Source organism: Lepus europaeus, chromosome 6 (assembly GCF_033115175.1).
Source record: "Lepus europaeus isolate LE1 chromosome 6, mLepTim1.pri, whole genome shotgun sequence".
NCBI classification, from domain to species: Eukaryota; Metazoa; Chordata; class Mammalia; order Lagomorpha; family Leporidae; genus Lepus; species Lepus europaeus.
This window is the reverse complement of record NC_084832.1, coordinates 132115014-132121013: the sequence shown is the minus strand read 5'-3', so window position 1 is coordinate 132121013 and position 6000 is coordinate 132115014. Positions and strand designations below refer to the sequence as shown.

General features: G+C 64.9%; 1 protein-coding gene across 1 annotated transcript in view; it reads left to right on the top strand.

The window, feature by feature from the left end:
- Positions 1–1999: 1999 nt before the first annotated feature.
- Positions 2000–6000, top strand: part of VDR (vitamin D receptor) — a 37658-nt gene continuing 33657 nt past the window's right edge. The window contains exon 1 of the mRNA XM_062195540.1: positions 2000–2064. The gene's annotated coding sequence lies outside the window, so the exon portion shown is untranslated. The remainder of the gene's footprint in view (positions 2065–6000) is intronic.

Genomic DNA, 6000 nt, shown 5'->3' with positions numbered 1-6000 from the left:
TTTTCACCCTCTGCAACTCGGGCAGGGAGCACAGCCCTCACTACACCCTTTTGTCCTAACGTGGGTTAGCATAAAGGAGTTCCCCTCAGAGGGGGTGGCCTGGCTGCTCCTGCCCCAGGGCCCCTGCTCAGCATGTTCCTGGCACAGTCTGCTGAATGAGCGTTGGCCGTGCAGTTCTGCCACGCCCCAAACCAGAAGACATTCAAGTGGGGTGGGGGGAAAGTGCCCTACGAATGGGAAAAGCAAACAAACAGGGGAGCTCACAGGTGCACTCCTCCCTGAGCCCAGCATCTGCACAGCTGCAGAGCCCCTCCCTGGGGCTGGGGTCCGGCTTCCAGGTCGGTAACCAGGCTGGGGAGAAGAGGACCCTCTCCGCCACAGTGCAGAGGCTGCGGAGCCAGCTGGCTCCTCCTGGATTCGTGCAGTGTGGTGCACAGGGGTAGCCTCAGCCTGGCTCCTTGGGACTCCTCCTCCCGGCGTCCTGCTTCTGCGCCTTGCAGCCCAGTATCTCACACACAGCTCAAGCACTGACCCAAACTGTGATCTGAGCATCCCAGGAGGACACAAGAAATGGAAAAGGGGTGTTTCCTGCAGAGGTTCTGGTGCGGGGTTCACAGCCCTCAACCCAAAGCGGCCAGCCGTGGCCTCTGCAGTGCACGGATGCTGGTGGCCACCGGGCTCCCGGAGGGCAGGGCAGGGGAGAGCAGGAGGCGACCAGTGAGGGTGCCAGGACGCAGGAGCGGAGGTGCGCATGCCCTCTGGCTTTCCCACTTTCACAGAACAGTCATTCTCCTAAGAATAAAAAGTCCCATTCCAAGTAAAGCCAGGACATGGCATCATCCAGCAACGGGCACATGGCACCGCGGGTCCTGCCACAGACAGCCCTGGAGCTGCCAGGCAGGCAGGACCGGGAGAGACGAGGTCAGCTCAGGAGCTGGGAGACACTGAGAAGAACCCGACTTTGGACACAGCCATGGGGCCACAGTGCTGGGGCCCAGAGAAAGCTGACCTTGCAGGTCTGCAAACCCAGAGCCTCTCCACAGCTGTCTCACCTGGACTGTGGGCGCCAGGGCAGGGAGGGGCGGCCTGGGCGGGTGACCTGTCCCTCCCAGTGCTTGTCAGTGCTGCAGGTCCTACCCACCTGAGGTTGGGACTAGGGCCCAACCAGAAACTCCCTGGAGCCCACCGCACGCTAGAGCCTCGGCACAGAATGCGCACTGCTGTGAGCTGGGGCTGTGGGGTGGCACAGCCGGTCTGGGGAGCTCTCACCCTGCCCTGTTTGCCAGGTGCCAGCAGGCCCGCCCCCTTCAGAGGCTCTTGGGTTCTGGGAACGCTGTATTGGGGGGGGGGGGGGTCTTTCCAATTTCCATCCACCAGGCTGCAGCTCCTGGGGTGAGGGTCTGTTCCTAAATCCAACCAAACCCAGGCCAATGCTCTTCCCCAAGAGCAAGCCCCCCACCTCCGGAAGGGTCTTCCTCCAGGGGTCCTCGCTGACCTAGATAGGGAGAGGACAGGGGCGACAGCTGCTCACTCCCAGCAAGAGCAGGTGCTGGGGACTAATCACAGCCTCCCGCCTCAGTTCCCCTGTTCAGCGAGCCCCGCTGAGACGGCCATCGGCCCGTTCCTCCCTGCCTAGTGGAGGCCACCAGCTGCCCGCGGCCCAGCCAGAGCCCAGGCCGCATCGCGGCAGCAGCAGGGGTGTTTCCGGCACCACTGCAGGTCTGGGAGCGTCTGGCCCACGGGCCGGGAGGCCGAGGCTGAGGCCGGCCGGGGAGCGGTGACCACGCGAGCGTGGGCCGCCCAGGTGGGCCGCGAGCACCACAGTGGCGGGCAGGCGGAGGTGCGGTCCGACGGCCGAAGGCTCGCGAGGCTGAGTCCACCGGCCCCAGCGCGTGGCCGACCCAGTCGGGGCGGAGCCGCGGGGGCGGGCGCGGGGCGGGCCCGGGCGCGAGGCGGGGCCAGGTGCCAGGCGGACACCCCCACCCCGCCCCCTCCTGCTTGTCAAAAGGCAGCCGCGGAGCGAAGGCTCCGGGACCGCGAGTCGCGAGCCCACCGGACGGACAGGTGGGACCCGGGAGCGGCGGGGCGGGGGTCCGGGCGTCTGGGCGTCTGCGCTGCGGGTCTGAGCGCGGTGCCGGCTCCGGAGCCTGTCTCAGGGCATACTTGGCACCGAGCTGCGGGCTCCGGGACCCTCAGCCGGACGCGGGGGACTCCAGGGCTGGGGAGTCGCAGGCGGCGGGCGGTGCAGGAGCGGCAGTGGGGCCCCGGCCGTGGGCACGGACCTGGAGGTCCCGGTGCCGCCTCTCTCGCGGTCTGCGGAGCCCACGTGCGACAGTAGATCTGGGCCTTCCAAGTATTTTTCTTCTCGGGACTTCTCTTTAAGTACCCTCAGTGGGTTCCGGTGCGTTTGGTTTGTTTTCGCGAGCGCCTGTCCGCAGACATCCAGGAGAGCTCCGGACGGGCGGACGGGCGGGCGTCGGAGCCCCTGAGGCTCAGGGGGGAGCTTCCGTCTGGGCAGTGAGGGAGCCGGGGTGAGGAGCGGCAGAGGGGGGGGGGGTCTGGGGCTGGGGGCGGCGGACAGCTGCTCCCGCTCCCTCCCGGTCTGCCCCAGCGGCCCGCCTTCCTCACCACCTCCTCCTCCATGCGCCAGTGAGTCAGCCTCCTGTCTGTGCTCAGAGCAGCCAGAGGGGCCGCAGCCCTGGCAGGCAGCTGGGCAGGCATGGCCCGAACACTGCAGAAGCGCTGGGCAGAGTTCAGTCCTGCTCCAGCCCTCTGCTGCTGGCCAGGGGGTGGGAGGGGGCCAGCTACAGCTAGCCTGGGGCTGGCTGTGGGCTGGGTCCGGAAGGGGTTCGTGGTGAAGGATGTGGCTTTGTGTAAATTCACATCTCAGCCCTCTGCGAGGATGGGCAGTCGAGTCCCGCCCCATGGTGTCCGTCTCTGCCAGGGAGGTGGGAGCCAGGCCGGGGTGGGGGTGGGTCTTCTGCACCCTGGGCTCTGGACTCTGTGAGCTCAGCACTGCATGCTGGGGACCCAGCCTCGGCCCCTCGCTGTCCAGCCGCCAAGCCAGAAGGTAGTGAGACTGCAGCTTTATCCAGAGAGGCTCCCCAGCAGAAGCTGGGGCCCAGAGCCCGCGGCTGCCACTTGGAGCCTTCCTTTGAGCTACTGGAGAATGACCTGGGAGGCCAGCCGGGCACGGCGTTCCCGGGCTGTGCGCTGACCGGGGTCAGGGTTTGGGCTCTGTCTGGCCCTGATCAGCTGCGACTTGCCGAGCTGGAGGAGAGACTGGGAGAGAGACGCAGCCTCCAGGCTGCTCTCCTCCACCCGTGTGCCCAGGCTGCTGTGGAGGGCCTGCGTGGTGTTTGGGAGCCCTGGTTGCTTGTACTCACGGCTCTCCCAGTGGTGCCACACTGGTCTCCTCTGCACTCAGTTCCAGAGGAAGCTCCAACAGGACTGCTTCAGCTCCTCCCAGGGAGAGAGCAGGTGTCTAGCCTCCGGCCTCAGGGGAGGAAGGCCTGGACCAGGTGATTATCCTAGACGGGGAGAGAGTCCAGGTGGAGACCGGCCCCCCAGAACTCCTGCTGCTCCATTGCTGGGCAGAGACCGACGGGGCTCGGTTTCCCATGGTCCCTGTGTGAGCCGGTTTGGGAAGTGAGGACAGGCGGTGGCCGTGGGCTGGCCCCTGCTGCTCTCCATCTCTGTGCTGAACCGGGACCTGCGTTCCACGTGTGCTCTGCTCTCCGTACCTGTTCCCCGTGCTGCTGCCCTGCTGGGTGTGCTGGAGTGACGGTGATTTAGCCTCCAAACTGGGACACTTTTGAGACTGGAAGTGGTGCTATGTGCTGGTTCCGCCAGGACAAGGGACACAAACTGGACTGTGCAGGTCCTCCCTGTGGGGCCGAGCACCTCAGGCTGCTCGCTGGGGTCACAGCCAGCCCCGGGCTGTCGCTGGGGTGGCACAGCCCCCAGGTGTGACTGCGCCCCACTTGTGCCTCACACAGGGAGAGAGGCCTGCGGCTCCTCTTCTGCCCTGGGGACTCGGGGGACGGCGGGGCCCGCCCCACACTTCCTGTTCCCCTGCTCAGCATCTGCAGCCTCTGCGTTTTCTCAGCGCGGCTTTCCAGACCTCTGCGCTGTGCCGTCCCACAAGAAGGCTGCGTGCAGGTTAACACCCAGGAAGGGAAGGGCCGCAAACCTTGGCCTTGTGGATAGAGGACACAGGTCGCTGTAATCAGGCTCCGGGGCAGTGGTGCCCAAGGTGGAGACCAGCACCACGGGGAGGCTGCCTGGACTCTCTGGGCTGCTCTGACCACTGGGGAAGTGGTACAGGGTGAGGGCATGTGGAGGGGAGCTGCCCTCCCTGTGCGTCCTCGTGGTCAGGGAAGGCTCCCTGGAGAGTCCCCAGACATGCGGGGTGCAAGCAACTGGGGCACGGGGTGTGGGGGAGCGCGTCAAGACCTCCTGGGAAGTCCCGCCTTTAAAGCGACCTGTCGGGGGAGGAGGGGGCGGGCAGGCTGGCCGAGACTGGCGGCGTGGGCCGCTCAGAGAGTCTGCGTGTGTCATGCCTTACAAACCTGCCCAGCCGGTCCCATGCCAAGGAATAGGCCCAGCAGTGTTCCCAGAGCAAGGCGCCACAGTGCGTCCCTGCTGCACAGGGAGAGCCCCGGTTCTGACAGGCGTGTGGGCAGCTGCAGCAGCGGGAAAGTGGATTGGGCAGCACCAGCGGCACATCCCAGGCAGCCGCTCCCTCTCACGGCCTTCTGACCACAAGGTGAAGCTTTGCGTGTGTGCATGGGTGGCAGTCCAGGCCTGGTGGGTGCCCACGAGCCCAGCATGTGCCACCTGCTTGGCCCTGGACGCAGGCTCGTGGAGTGCTTGGCTCTGTGCATGAAGAGCGTGCCCTCCAGACCTGTGAGACAGGAGCCCTGCTACCCTGCTACAGCAAGGCTCATCAAGGCGTGTGTAGGACGCCCAGGCCCACACTTGGCTTCTGGGAGCTCCGAGAGCCCTGCCTTCGCTGAGCACTGGTGCCGTGCCTGGTACATTCCAAACCCGCGGGGAAGGTCTGTGAGTGGCACAGTGGGCGGACTGAGGAGTCTGAACAAGTCAACCTGGGAGCCCGCTCAGGTACGCAGAGGTTGCTCTGGGGACAGTGGCCCCTCAGGACTCCTTCCACCCACACCCTGGCCCCTCGGGCCTCTCTGGCATCCTGGGCACAGTGCTAGGTTAAAATCACCAAACAAGATCCTGAGAGAGGCAGCACCACGCAGGGACTGCCAGGAGGCAGATGGCAAACTCTCTGCATTTCAAACAAACCACTTTGTTGAGAACCTACCATGTGCCAAGTGCTACCACCCCTTCGGGGCCCCTGGACCGAACCCAGCCCAGAGTGGGAGATGGCCCCTGGCCCCCCCGACAGCCGCCTGCATCCCCGTTTCTGCCTGCTGTGGTTCTCGCAGCTGCTCGCCAGCGCGTGTGTGGGGAGTCTGGAAGCTGAGCTGGCTGCCTCGTGAGCAGGAGCCCTGGGTCTGACTGTGGCGCTGTGGGTGCACCCAGGGCTCCTCACTGCCCAGCTGTGACCTTGGGCAAGTTTCCTAATCCCTCCGAATCTCAGTCTCCTTATCTGTTGATTGGGGGTAATAACAGCTCCTGTGTAGGATTGAGAGAGGATTAGTCAGGTACCTGGCACAATGCAGGCCCTGAAAACACATCCAACAGTCATCCGGATACCGGCCAAGAAGCTGCTACACACTGGGCGCTGTTCATGACTGGGCTCAGATATGGACCAGGAGCCTACTGTGTGCTGGGCAGTATTGAAGACTGGATTAGATAGGACCAGGAGCCTGCTACACGCTGGGCAGTATTGAAGACTGGATTAGATAGGACCAGGAGCCTGCTACACGCTGGGCAGTATTGAAGACTGGATTAGATAGGACCAGGAGCCTGCTACACGCTGGGCAGTATTGAAGACTGGATTAGATAGGACCAGGAGCCTGCTACACG